General features: G+C 40.9%; 1 protein-coding gene across 1 annotated transcript in view; it reads left to right on the top strand.

The window, feature by feature from the left end:
* Positions 1-13,707: 13,707 nt before the first annotated feature.
* Positions 13,708-14,613, top strand: part of PCDH9 (protocadherin 9) — a 666,360-nt gene continuing 665,454 nt past the window's right edge. The window contains exon 1 of the mRNA XM_056499253.1: positions 13,708-14,264. The gene's annotated coding sequence lies outside the window, so the exon portion shown is untranslated. The remainder of the gene's footprint in view (positions 14,265-14,613) is intronic.

Raw genomic sequence — 14,613 nt, 5'->3', positions numbered from 1 at the left:
GCTTTTGTAATAAGCGAAAAAAACTAATTTTGTGCAAAAGTTGCATTTTGGAAAGTAGTAACAGCAGGAATTTCACTTTGAGATTTCACACTTGGAGCAATTGTATTTCTGTGATCTATTCCACTGAGCACAGAATCCATTTCTAAAGCACTGAAGCTGTTTTGTGGGGGTAGCTTGAGACAACCTGGCCATGCCTTTGTCATTGAACTGTATCACCCCCTAAGGGCAGTATAGGTCAAGGTATTAGGCCACTGACAACTTGACAACTGTGCAACTTCACTGTGATACTATCAAATAGCAGCATGTATAAAATATAAATATAACCATCAACCCAGCAATTCAGCATAAAAGTATTGTTGTATAACCACTAATCAAAAATCAGTAGTGGTTTAATTTTAACAAACTTACACAGTGCAGCTTTCTTTCTCCTTTTGTTTCCTAATTCATATACTTTTTCGTGGTATTACCTTTGTTTCTTGCTTCAGTCTTGGCCTTTGCGACTACCCTTTCTTGTCAGAATACTCCCAAATCTTTTGCTACCTAGTAGTTCTTAAATGTTTATCATTTTTACAGCTAAATTGCATAAAACATTCCTGTGCTACCAAAAAGAATAAGTAGTATCTACTGTGAGAGATCACATTTTTCTATTTGATGCTCCTAAGGACTGCTTCCATTTCCCCAGCTATTTCAAGATAGGAAGCCCAGCTGTTTGCTTTTTTCACTTCTTTCATTAGAGTTCACACTTTACCTCCAGATACCCTGCTAGAGCAACTGTCTTCCTACACCAAAGCCCTCTGGGGATGTATAAACATTAGTGAGCATGTTAGAAGGACTAATGTGCAGAAACTTACCCTCTGCTGCACATGTGGCCTCTCAAGCTCTGTGCAGGAGTGCTCTTCGGCCTGAAAATAAAAAAGAGTGGATGAAATAAGAAGGGTTCTGTGCAACTGCAGCAACACATTTTTTTTCCTCTTTATGAATGCATTTACCAAGCAAATACCCCGAGGAGCTGTGGCTGATGGGGCACCTATCCCTGGAAGGTTGTGGTCTCTGGCTCCTCTGAAGAACATGGTCTGCACTTCCTCCATCCCCTCTACCTTAACCTGCTCTTTGGGCTCTTTCTTACCTAAGAAAGCAAAGTCTTTTTATTACATGAATCGGTTTGAAAGGTATTTTTAATTATTTTATCAATACTACCATTACTTGATCACTATGAAATTATGGTCCTATTGTCCTTGTCACAAAACTTTATAAGAGAGTCACTAGAATAGGAAGAGCATCATCTGACAGGTACCTTCTTTCCTTTAGCTTCACTCCTGCAAATGTTTGCAACTTTCCTTCTCAGACAACAATGCACTGGAAGCAATAGCATTTTTCATTAACTCAGTCACCACTTAATACTAACAAGTACTCCCATAACATGCACCCAAATGAGTATAAGCTTATTGTTGGATGTGAGTTGACCTTCAAAATGGAATGGTTACTCTGAAAATAACAGGAAATATAAAAGGAAATTTTTTTTTTTAGCTAGTATTGTCCTATCAAAGATTTTATCTAAGTAGTTAATGACAGCTTTAATAAAACTTTGTTGCAATTATTTAGTATATTATGTCTTGCTTGATTTTATTTCATACCACAATCTTTAATTCATTTAATTAACAGTATAGCCTCATTAAGTAATGTTTTTTAAATGCAGCTCATTTGTAAAACAGATATGGAATTACATCTTAATGCACCTCTTTCATTCAAGTTCTATACAAATTGCACTCTTGCCTGACCCATGACTGAAATTACACACAGTCTTAGATATTTAAATTCTTGCAAAATAAAATGAAACTCTGACAAATAGAAGAGGGATATATCCTTCTTTAGCAAGGAAGGGATAGAAGAGAGCTGCAGAATGTGAAGATGTCTAGGTTCTAGACAGAAAAAACTCTACAACTTCAGTTGACAAGCAATAACAATTTTCCAAGCACCTTGTTATTTATATATAGCTATTTTATCTGGTTGGTTAGTTAATATTGTGGTTTGCTTCCTTTTAATAAGAAAGGTCTGGTAAATGTTTTAGCCAATAAAAGGGCAGAACAGAATGGTAAAAAAAAAAAAAAAAAAAAAAAAAAAAAAAAAAAAAAAAAAAAAAAAAAAAAGGGGAGACTTTTATAATTCATCACCTTTTGGTGAAATGGATTTTTGTTAATTTTTGCCCCCACTGAATCTAAGGTGGGAGATGGAAATCTAGTAAAGTCAAGTTGTGAATATAAGATGACATTCACAATGTGCCTCTCTTTTACATCCTTTCACAGATATTATTTCCTACCATAGGGTCCAAACAATTATTTGATGAATTAAGAATTATTATTTTCTGGGTCTAGTTAGGTTTTAAAAATACTTTCTATAATTTTTAGAAGCACTAAAGGTAACTACTTAAACATACACTGGTCAAAACTACATTTATTTTTTATTATGGCAATTTCACATAATATTTTGTCGCCCTAACAGAACCAAAAACCGGGTTTTGCACTAATAGTGGATGCTAGCCTAATTTCTTTAAATGCCTGCGTTTAAACCAACAGCCTTAAGGCACCCAGGTATTCTGTTGTGACCGTGTGCTAGGAATCCTGGTGTCCCCAGAGCAGGAGGCGCTCAGCAGTACTTTAGGAAGTAAATAAAGTGTGAGATCAGCGCGGCGCTGCCTGCAGTGCCGCGCTGCCGCCTCTAGATGCCGCTGTTTACTGCGCTTCGGCAGCGCCGGCCGGAGCGGAGCGCGCCGAGCCGCCGGCAGCTCCACGGAAAACGAGAGTTTATACAGCTATCTGCAAAACTAACACTGCCCCCGCCCTCCCCGCCCACAAAAACCCCAACCCAAACCTGTACTTCTCCTTCATCAAATAGGATTGCTTTCTGAAATGCAATTAAAATAGCTTTCATTGCACCCTAAGCCATAAAATGTACCACAGGAATGCCTTCCTAATTACAGAAACTCCTTCTTACATACACACATACTTAATTATTCCGGATGTCTTTGTCTAAAAGTGACACTGTATAAATATTAATCCTCTTTTCCCCCAACTATTCTTTGTTCCATGATCTACATTCATTGTAGCACAGTAAATTTGAGATCATTAGATCAGTTACTGCTATTTAGATGTAAATGTCTTCAAGGAAGATTAATTACTTTCTAATTCTGATTTTTTTTTAAATCAGGATAATGAAGACATTCTCTGGCATGTCTATGATAATTTAAAAAAAAAAAAAAAAAGCCTCGTAAATCAACATAACCCCCACAAACACAAAAAAAGCCGAAACAAACAGAAACTCCCCCTGTGCCTCCATATAACACAGTTCACAGCAGATAAAATTTTGGAAAGTATACAGGTAATTTTTATGGCATTTAAGCTAGTAAATGGGGTTAGGTGAAGCTCCAGGAACCCATTAGTAGTTGAAATGCTCATGTTCAAATTGCATATCCCTGACAGGAGCACCCTGGCTCCCTCGAGAGCACAGGAAAAGTGCAGAATTACAGGGTGCCATCTCTCAGAAATGAGAGACCACTCTTTCCTTTAAACCAGTCAGAGAAGAAGGAACTCTGACAAGCATGGTGATCTATCCACGAGCACATGAAGAGCAAGTACTCACACATGTAACTTCTCAACTTGCTCCTCCTGGCAGATTCTCTCAAAGAGGGAGAGAGCCCCGTTTAGGCAACTGAAAGCAACTGTTATTTGGAATGCTTTTGAATTATCTGCTATAGACCTCTTAGAAGCAGAAAACAAGCCACCAAGAGCACTTAAATCATAGCCTAGAAATTCATGATAGTTCTCTGAGGAAGCAGAAGGGCCTGAGAGGCTTTTTTTTCTTTGTTGTGTGTGATTCAAGCATGCACCACCCTTCTGTGCACCACCTGCAACTCATTGATTACTTGGCGAGGGTCAGGCTTACTGACACTATGAAGGATTTTCTTGAATGACAGCTTCATGCAAGGGATGGACACAGCTCATGGAATAAAGAATGCAAGCCAAGACTCACACTCCAGCCTTGTCCACTATGTTTGGGAATCAGCACACACACACACACACACACACACACACACACTTACACAGATACAACCTGCCACAGCAGGACTTAATCATTTTGTCAAAGTTAACAGCATCATCAGGAGACATGGCTAAGATGTTCTTCCAGAAGTTAGGAGTTGTGATTTTGAATCTATAAAGACAAAAATCAAGTAAGCGTGTTCTGGGCTAGAGGAATGCTAAAACCATTTAAACACAAATTTCATGGTTGCGCTTAAAAATAGAGTAAAACAAGATGCACTATATTTTACACATAGCTTGATTCTGTAAGCATGCACTGTTTTATCCATGGAAAAGAGGAAAAGGATCTTATTTGTAGATCCTGAAATGGCTTGAGGTGTGCATTGCATAGATAGGGCGAGACTAAAAGGTTTTTGAACAGCAACAAAATCACAAATGTAGCTTCTCAGAATTATTTAAATTGAAGCAATCTGTGGACAAACTTTCTTCAGTTAGATGACATTCAAGGTAAGACTTTTTAGGATTGCATTGAAAGGTAGATGCCTAAATAGTATCCATAACTTACTCGAGACAATTAAGATATTTTTAGACTTGTTTCTGGGGCTTTGGCATTTTTTTAACAATATAGCTTATTAGACATTTTCCAATATTATGCAAGATCTACTGCACATCTGAACAAGCAGTATCAGTGTGAATAAGAACAGAATTTGTGACTGCACATTTTAAATTGGAGCTCCCTTAGGCTAAGTGGGAGCACTGACATAATAATTTGTAATGCTAACTGAAAGGATGCAATTAAAGAAAGAATTGTGAAAATGAGCCTCCTGTCCATATTTAGTGGGAAGAAATTGTATTTTCAATATTACTTCCTCTTAATACTATTAAAACATGCAGGTACTGATCTTGAAATGAGTTTTTTATGTGTTAAAGCATAAGAAGCATAAGCATATGTTCAGGCACAGCACAATTCTGCTTTGTGCCCAATTTTTTTTTATTTCCACTTTTGGAAAACTGAAATATACAAATTTGTGCAAGAGAACAAGTTATGTTCAACTTTCGTAGGCTGATTGAAAAGTTATGTCTACTAATAAAAAAAAATAAACAAGACAGAAAGATTTCTTGTTAACCATAGATGTGTCACTGCCAAAGAATCTGAGCTTTGGCAAAAGCCCTTACCATACAGTATTGTACAGTAAATGTTTCAAAGCACATGGGTCTGGCTGAGGAATACCTGCATTGTTCTTCCATTGAGAAAGTGAAGGGCACTGAGGTACCAAAGAGGAGTGACAAAAACACTTTTGTCAATGGAATGGAGATTTTCAGTCACATTCAAAGACTTAGACAAACACTTAATGAGGAAAAAATTTAAAACTCATCATTCTGCTGGTTGTCTTGCAGTACTGTATGTGTATGTACAGAGAAAGATTCTTGCTATATCATCTTTACAGTGTGTGCATTTTTAGGACTAGCAAGACAGTCTTTTTATTCACTTAAATTCAGTCATGTTAATAAGAATTTAATAGCTTTTAAATTTTAAAATTTTTTTTTAATTATTTCTGTCAGTAATGAAAAGTGTGATACTGTGCTGAATACACCTGGCTGTCTCACTGTGTATCCTGAAGTCCTCTGGCACTTATGCTGCTAGAACAAATACTAATATTTCAGTAAGGCTCCCTACATTCCTCAGTCAATAACCAGCTGAACGGGAATGTAAGCCAAGCAGCAGCTGAAGCACACCTTCTTGAAATAACTAGTGTTCAGGGTATCAAGTGTACTGAATTGCACAGGAGTTTTGTGGGATTGACAGCACTGAAGCAGTGGGGGAGAAAAAGGCTCTATAATTACTCCTCCTCACTGGTATGGTGATAGGATATGGAGGGTGGATCCGGTTTTACAATGACTGACATAGTTTGTTATGCCTTAAAGACCTCACAATTACAGAAATCAGAGAAACATATCAGTTTTGTATTGCACCTTCATTTGCTTTTCTTCTAGCATTAGGTGCATTTTACCTGAGCTTTCAGTCCAAGAAAGTCTGTAGGTTTGTTTTTCTATTCCCCAGATTTACTGTTTTCAGTGACAAATAGTTCTATAGATATATTCTGTAGAGAAGAAGAATGTCTAAAGAGGACTGTGAATAAACTTGAGTTACTGTTTTTCAAAATATTCTGTCTTGAAAACAAGTATCCTCTCCTCATCACAGGCCTGAGGTTTGCAAGCACAGATATAAGTGAATCAGACAGAAGGCCTTCAGTCTATCCAAGCTTTAAAAAGATAAAGGAGAAAGGCGGAGATATGAAAGGGAATCTAAAAACTGATCCCTGTAAATCCATCTGAAAATAACAACTTTCTGGCCTATGTCAGAACAAACTTTGTCAGGGAAAAAAAATGTGTCACTTCCAAGCTATTCCTAACATTGAATTTTTCAGCTTATAAGGTGTCTTCCCTTTGAAGGGAGATTTTCCTTGCTCACATAACCTGAGTCTGCCCAAGCCCATTGCAGGAAAAAGGGTGATGGGTGCCTTGTTAGGCTTTTCTGTAGACCACTGAGGCATCCTCCTGCCTCTGCTAGGACTAAAAGACCTCTAATCTACCTGTCTAGACAAGGCTTTGCACTGGTCTGATCCCTTCCTTCAGTGCTGCTTGTGACATCCAGAAATTTGACAAGGAAAGCAATTATTGATCAGTCTGAAGTGTGTTTTGCAGTGATAATTGTCTAAGCATGACTGACTGATGCCCCTATAGATAGGTGCTTACTTATTTCCTGATGCATGTCGTCCTCAGAGCAACAGAAACATTGATAAGAGAGGACAAAATGACTAACTTTGATGGAGTTTGTGTTGAAACATCTGCTGCTTGTCAACATGGGAGGCAGAAGCAGTGATTTATTAGTAATAAAGAAGGAAAACCTGTGAAAGTCCAGTTTATTCTTCCTCTAAACTACTTTCTAAGAATGCTTAGTAAGTTTCCATAAAGACAAAATATTGCCCCATTACCTGTATATTTTTACTTTGCTTACATTATTACTTACATGATAACACATTATTTACTTTAAGACTTTGAGTAACTTCTGTACATTAAGAAATCTGGACATTAAAGTCACTAAATGGAACAGTGAAAATCTATGGAGAAGTCATACTGTAGTCATTTAGATTTTTTTCTCTTGCCTAGAATCTAAATATTTTTAGGATATTGAACAGAATGTAAATGACAGCAAAGACATTTGGTGACATTTCCTATTCTCTGAGTACATACCAAACACAGACCTGTAATTTTGTTTTTGTGAGAGTAATTTCATTTGAATTAATTATTTCTTTCAGGCTCAGCTCTGCATGAGCACTCTGCAGAATTCTGGCTTCCATATAAAGAGGAGTTCAGAGAGGAACTGGCCTCCAGAAAGCCAAAATTACATCAAAGTACTTCCCCAGAACATGGTGGCATGTACAGAGTCGGGGTACTGCTGCCCATGGAGGAGGGCACACACCTTCTCTTTTACAGCTTTTGCGCCCAGAAGAACAAAGGGTATTTGAAAATCACAGCCATGCCACTGGGGCACAGAAAAGGGATTGGAGTTCAGGAATCTCTGCTCTTCACTTCAGATTATATGCATGGCAAATAGATGGGCATCATCTGCTCAATGAAAGGGTGTAGCTCTTGCAATATTTCTACCACCAGGATATTAAACATACAACTGCCAAGAGATAAAACCTCAAAACCATAGAAGCCTTGGTTTAACTGGAATGTTAAGAAATGCAGAAGTGTTAGAAATAAGAAGAAGTGATTGCAACAGCATGATGCTTTTAAACAGAAGTTAGTCATCTGTCTGCCTGCCTTTGTAATTTAAAGAATAAACCTATGTCTACATCAAACAAGTTTTGGGTATTTTTTCCCAGAGGACATAAGGTTTAATCAAGGTTTACTACTTTAGTAACCTTTTGTTAATGGCAAGGCATGACTGACAGAAGAGTGACTGAAAAAAGAAGATATTTAGGTCCAAATCTGAGTGTAAAAATGTCAATCTCACTAATGCAAGTTAGTATGAAAATATATACTGATTTAAATTGAGCAATTTCTATTTTCTGTGCAAGCAAGAAGCAGGTCATGAGTTGAAAGCAGAAAAACAAAGTAAATGCCTGTTTTGGTAAACCATGACAATGCCTGAAGGAGGTCTCGTTCCACGTTTTGGGTCTCATTCTGATCCTGTCAACATTGCATCAGCATAACCCCATCTATTAGATCTACATTAGTATTTTGATAGAAATGAAAATACTTCAGTAAAGCTTTCATCAAACATTTTTTTTTTTTTTTGTCTGAAAGCCTTTCTTTATTTTCCCTTCTACTCTTTTTAAACGATAAAGCATCAATAAGACATCAGGTTACTTGCAGGTTCTGGAATATTTCTGTCTTACACAAAAGCACATTGGTTGGAATCTGCTTCCATGTTCTGATTCATCTTCCTTTGTAAAAGATGACATGAGTGTAGCAAAGATTTAAGCTTTTTTTTCCTTTTTGTGCCACATGAAATTGCATCTAAATGGTTCAATAATTGCATTTTAAACAGCATTTATTACTCTCTTTTAGTTATATCCAAATGGATTTGTATATATAGCAAATAACACTAAAGCTCTGTGAGGGAGGAAAAAGCCCCCCTCCCTTCCCCCCCCCCCCCCCCCCCCCATTTACAAGCAAACAATTCAAACTTTCATATTAATCTGTACCTTTAAATAAACAGCAATAATTAATGGAAGTTGGGCATCTTGTTGTATTGCACAGTGACAGGGATTAAACACTGGCACTGCAAAATGCCAGCTTTCAGCTTGTGCACTTCTAGACCCTTCAGAGCCATGAACTGACATTTGCAATCTTTATCAGTCAAAAAAAAATGGCAAATTCACTTAAATTTAGTTCTGCCATTCAAATGGAATGAAGGTCATCACCTGCCCCTTTTGTGATTTGATTATCCAGGGACTGAGTTTATTTCCCTGAAGAAAGACACATTAAAAGGTCCCAGTTTTGCAACTCTTGCCCCATCTCAGCAGCTCAATTGGCTTAAATTATTAATCATTAACTGACTTCGCTACTGCTGTTTATTTAAGAGTACAGATTATTATATAGTCCTGAACTGCTCACTTAAGCGTTTTTCCTTTCCTAGAGCTCTCACAACCATTCTGAAAAACAATTAAATACATTTTGAAATTGCAAAAATGAGTTTATTAAATAAATAGAATTTATAATTCAATTACTTGGCTTTTTCAAATGCTGTAATTGCGTATGGTTTACATTACCCAAAACACTTTTTTGACTTCATTCATGTAATAGACTACAGGTCCAATCCAAGAAGATGAGGTAACTCTGAAGCAAGCTCCTGAATTACAAGCCATTAGGTGTACAAAGTCTGGACCAAAGCATCATGCTTGCAAGAGAAACATGCTTGTAAGGATGTGAAGAAAATATGGGCTCCACAATTGTCTCCACAAGATGCTCCTGAGTCTGTGGCACTCCTCTCTCATCTTCACAGATGTCCTGAAATTTTGGGGGTTAGGAGTGCAGCAGATTATGGACATCACTTTTTGGCCCAGTGCTTCTTGTAAGAAGTAGGTTTCCAGAGGTTACTGAGAGACTGAATTGTGGCAGAAGCCGAAGTCAAGGATGCAGCAATGCCAATGCCAGTGAGAGCGGAGCAAACGTCTGCCCTGTGGAGGCAGACTCCTTCAAGGATTAAAAACTATCTGTCACAGGAGTCTTCACTTCTTTACCTGCCACACTGAACTCCTAATCTCTTCTCCTTTCAGGGACAACCCCATCAGAAACACCCTGAGAGACCTCAGCAGAACTGGCAATGTGGCCTTGAATACTTCCTGCTGCAGATGGGACCAAGGATGTATTTCCTAATGACTGAAGCAACATACAGAAACAACACCTCTGGGGATAATATTAAGGATTGCTCGATAGTTAGCACATAACCTCCTATCTGAACACACAAGTGGATTTTTATAATGCATTTTTTTTACTATGCTGTACTGAAGGGGACATCCTATAGGTGCACCATAGGTCAGGTTCCAGTGTTGCAGTGCTCTGCCATGAAATAAGAAAGCTCATTAATTAGCATATGAATCAGCTCTCCACAGAAAGTGGTAGAACTGCAGGAGAGGAAAAGCCATTTTGCTTTAATAATAACAGCCTGTAAGAGGCAATCCCAGGTACAAAATGATCAAGTGACCAGAGCCAGTTCAGTGAAGAATGATAGCATTTTATGCTCAACACTTCAAGATTAAAGTCTTTAGTTAGCTAAGCATAATGTGAATCAGTTTCATGTATAATGCATTGTGTGAGCCTGTAGCCACTGTGATACAATGTAAGCAATTCCATTTAGTGCAATTTGACTATAGCTAGTACAGAATAATTGGAGTCGGTTTCTAGCATGCTAGAATTTGAGTCAAATATGATATGGAAAAGAATTTGATACATAAGAATATGGAGGCGAAGATAACAAGCAATGATGTGGATGAATAGTTAGTAAGTTATAATACAGAAGTCATTTTAATAGGTTGTGATGTGATTATGAATACAGTGTTCCTATATATAGACAAAAGGCTAAGCCATAATAGTAGAGAAAGGCAACTATTAAGAAGCAGTACAAATAATGGCACCACAGCTGCTTTTGAGGGGAATGTGACATTGAATACTGCAGTTTTCTCAAATATAAGAATGATGGAACAAACAACTACCAGAGATAAACATGGCTACTCAAGTGAGCACAGGACATGTCTCAGAGCAGTCCCTCACATAGCAAGGGTGGCGTTAATGCTGCACTGGGTGATTCCAGCTCCTGCTCAGGAATTCAGCCCTTTCTGTTCTTTTTCTACCATTATTAGAAGCAGTTGTGACAGTTCTAAACCCTTTGGTACTCTGGGCCTCAATTTTACAATCTGGTGTGCAAATACAACAGTTTGAAGACATGCCTCTTCCCTGAGGTTAATAATGTATGATCAGTTAAAGAACTACAGCGTTTTAAAGCAAGCACGTAAACATTAACATGACAGATCTACATGTAAACATTGTTGGCTTTCTAAAATTACTTCTGAAAACAGCAAAAATGTGCTATTATTGTGACTTGTGATTGCACTGGGTTTAAGTCCAACAGACACTAATTCACTGATTTATTTTTTTTCCTCTTCCTAACTTTTCATGAGCCTAACCCTGTGTACATGAGAAGAGCTCATTTATGAGCATGTGCTAATCAGTTCTGACTACAGGTTTAAGTCATCCCTCAGCAAACAGAAAACTATTCAGCTTAGCAATAAAGTTAAATAATTATTACCAGGCTATGTGATGTGACTACAATGTGACATTGAAATGACTATGGTGTGATTAGAATAAGAATGTTATATGCCTGTGATGTTACTAGAATGAGGCTATAAAACGTCTGTGATGCCATACTGCTGTGATATGACTAGTGTCAGGAAAAATGTGCGTATTATTAATGCATACATAAACATGCTGTATTTCAGAAGCAGTCTGCATTACACAGAATGCTAGCAGCTCTAATTATCTCCTTTATTAATGGCTGTGCTGCTTTGTATTTTAAAAGACAAAAGAACCGCATACTTAATTCATTCACAGAATTCTGTTTCTAAGTGGTTTGGCAGTAAGGTTGCTCCTTCATGTCACTTGCTTGACTTTCACTGCTGGGGCTCTAGCCATCCTTCTTGTATTACATAATGAACATTTTTCTTAAACTATTATTAGATCCAGTTCCGTTTTCTACTGTTACTTGATGTCATCAAAACCGAGATCAGTGTTTTTCTGTGTCTATCTGTAACAAGAGTATTTTGGACACAACTACAAATCACAGCAAAACTGAGTGTTTAATCTTTACGCATCATGGGATTACAGGATGTGCAATGCTCACATAGTGCCTGCATCCTTATGACTTGCAAGGATGTGTACATTTATCAGTATGTAGCACACAATTCCAAGCCATGCAAATTACTGACCTCTGAGAGGTACAAGCAGCTTCCACCATTTGCTAATAGTGCATCCTATGTGCAGATACATTTGGAGTCTAAGAGCCTGCATCTGAAAATGTAAAATCTTCAAGGTAGAACTCTGATCTTTAGCTTACCAATGCTATACACTGAAAATATGCAAATAAGATAGTACCACATACAGAAGAAGTCAAATGCTGATGTTATCTTTGGTTTTTTTTCTATACATATATATTTGAAAGGCTTAACCAGAAGCAGCAGCCAGCATGGCCACATACCTGGGCACACTAAATTGGATAGGTTCTATCATACAGCTTGTAAGTTCAAGCTGAGAAAAGCTAGAAGTAAAAGCACAGTCAAATAAAGGCTCATTCATGCTTCAGAAAACGTTGGAAAAGGCACTACATATAATGCACTATAGATAATGCACTATAATCATCTTCTTGTCACACTTTTGAGGTCACTCATATCATAATACATTGGCATTTTATTACAGTGTCTTCCAGGCATGTGATGCTTCTTTGTGGCTAGCTGGATAATTTACCTGTGTCATTTATGGGGAAGGCGAAACGATCACTTTTATTATTTATCAAACCACAGAGAGGAGGAATCTTTTCCAGTTCAATGTTTAAGCAGACAAAACCCAAACCAGCAGAGTAGCTCTCTCCCTCCCTTGGCGAGTGTCTCGGCTGACCCTTCGGGAAGGGAAGGAGAAAGGTGTGCAGGCGTAAATGGGAGCCGAGACAGGGCTGGAGTCAGAGCAGCCTGAATTATAGATGAAAGGGCATGCATTAAATATAAGGCCGAACCGGGCGAAGGCGGGCCGGGGCAGGCGGTCCCTCCGAACCTGCGCGGCGCCGGGGGGCGGCCCCACCGCTCCGCACCGCTCCGCGCAAGCGACACCGAGCACGCACCGGGCACCCCGGCCACCCCAAAACCCCAAACCACGCCACCAACCCAAGCGCGCACCAAGCCCTTCTTTCCCGATCACCCTCCGCTCCGCGCACCCCCCACGCAGCGTTCCGCCCCGCGGAGCGCCCTCCCGCCCGCGAGTGCCCGCCGCGCTGCTCCCGCGGAACGCGCCGCTCCCGCCCGCCCCGGCGCTGCCCTCCGCGCAGCGCAGCCCTCCGCCGGGCAATGCCGCCCCGGCCCCGGCCCCGGCCCCGGCCCCGGCCCCGGCGCTGCCCCCCGCGCAGCGCAGCCCTCCGCCGGGCAATGCCGCCCGCCCCGGCCCCGGCGCTGCCCTCCGCGCAGCGCAGCCCTCCGCCGGGCAATGCCGCCCGCCCCGGCCCCGGCGCTGCCCTCCGCGCAGCGCAGCCCTCCGCCGGGCAATGCCGCCCCGGCCCCGGCCCCGGCGCTGCCCCCCGCGCAGCGCAGCCCTCCGCCGGGCAATGCCGCCCGCCCCGGCCCCGGCCCCGGCCCCGGCGCTGCCCCCCGCGCAGCGCAGCCCTCCGCCGGCCGCGCCGGAGCGACGGGCCCGCCGGCCAATGCCGCGGCCGCGCTCCGCCAGCCGCCGCCCCCGCCGGCGCGGGCCAATGCCGTGCGGCGGGAGGGGTGGCCTCGCACCGCTCCCTCCCTCCCTCTGGGCTTATTGAGAGTTATATCAAGAATTTCAGTTCAGAGAGAGAGAGGGAGAAGGAGAGAGCGTATGTGAGGAAGAGAGGCTGGGAGGGAGGGAGGGAGGGAAGGAGGGAGGGAGGAGGGAAAGCGCCGCCGCTTCCTCCCGTCACTAAAGCAATAACCTATTAGGATTTTTTTTATTTTTAATTTTTTTTTTTTTTTTTTCGGGCTACTGTCACCCCAGAGCTAAAGAGGGAGAAGCACCGCTAGACCAACTCTTGCCATTTCCAGTCAGAAGTTGCAGACTTCATGTAGCTGCCTCTGCTCTGCCGAGAGAGGGACGGGGATGGTGTGCAGTGCAGAGTGGAAAATACCCCCGCTCTAAGAAGTGCACCGGATTTTTTCTCTTGCTGTTTGTTTGGGTTGTTGCGTGCACGTTAGGCACCCGAAGGATCGCCGCTTCATAGGAATGAAACGTGGAGAGGATGACTAACGACAGAACTGTGAATTTGTTCCCTGGAGTTGCTAATTTGCCACCCCGAAGCAACACATATCTCGAGGAGGAAGCGTTTGGCTGCTGCTGATTTCTCCAAAACTGGTGGTTTACCAGATGCATTGTGCTGTATCTGCTGGAACAGATCATTGCTTAGCTGCAGCAGATCGTCAAAGGTAGACAACTAACGTAAGTGCAAAGTTACCCTTACACTGGGATGCATTTCCTTTAAAGAAAAAAAAAAAAAAAAAGCCAACACGCAGTATATTTATCTAGGGAAAGAATCAGTGTTTGGGATTCAGTTGATGTTGGTGGGAAAGGCTCACCTACTCGCTGTCTCTGCATCCCTACCTGCATTACTCTGCTGGAAGTAATCACAGGCATCAGTTACCGTGCAGCTTAATGCAGATAAGATTAGTGCTTCGGGCTGCCTAGTTCAGTCAAACTGTAGGTGCTGGCAGCCTTGCACCCCCATAATTCGCGGTTAGCAGTGCATGCAAACAGAAGTCTGTCAGTCGCTCTCTCTTTTTTTTTTTTT

The sequence above is a fragment of the Oenanthe melanoleuca genome, chromosome 1 (assembly GCF_029582105.1).
Source record: "Oenanthe melanoleuca isolate GR-GAL-2019-014 chromosome 1, OMel1.0, whole genome shotgun sequence".
In the NCBI taxonomy this organism is placed as follows: domain Eukaryota; kingdom Metazoa; phylum Chordata; class Aves; order Passeriformes; family Muscicapidae; genus Oenanthe; species Oenanthe melanoleuca.
This window is presented reverse-complemented; position numbering and strand designations above follow the sequence as displayed.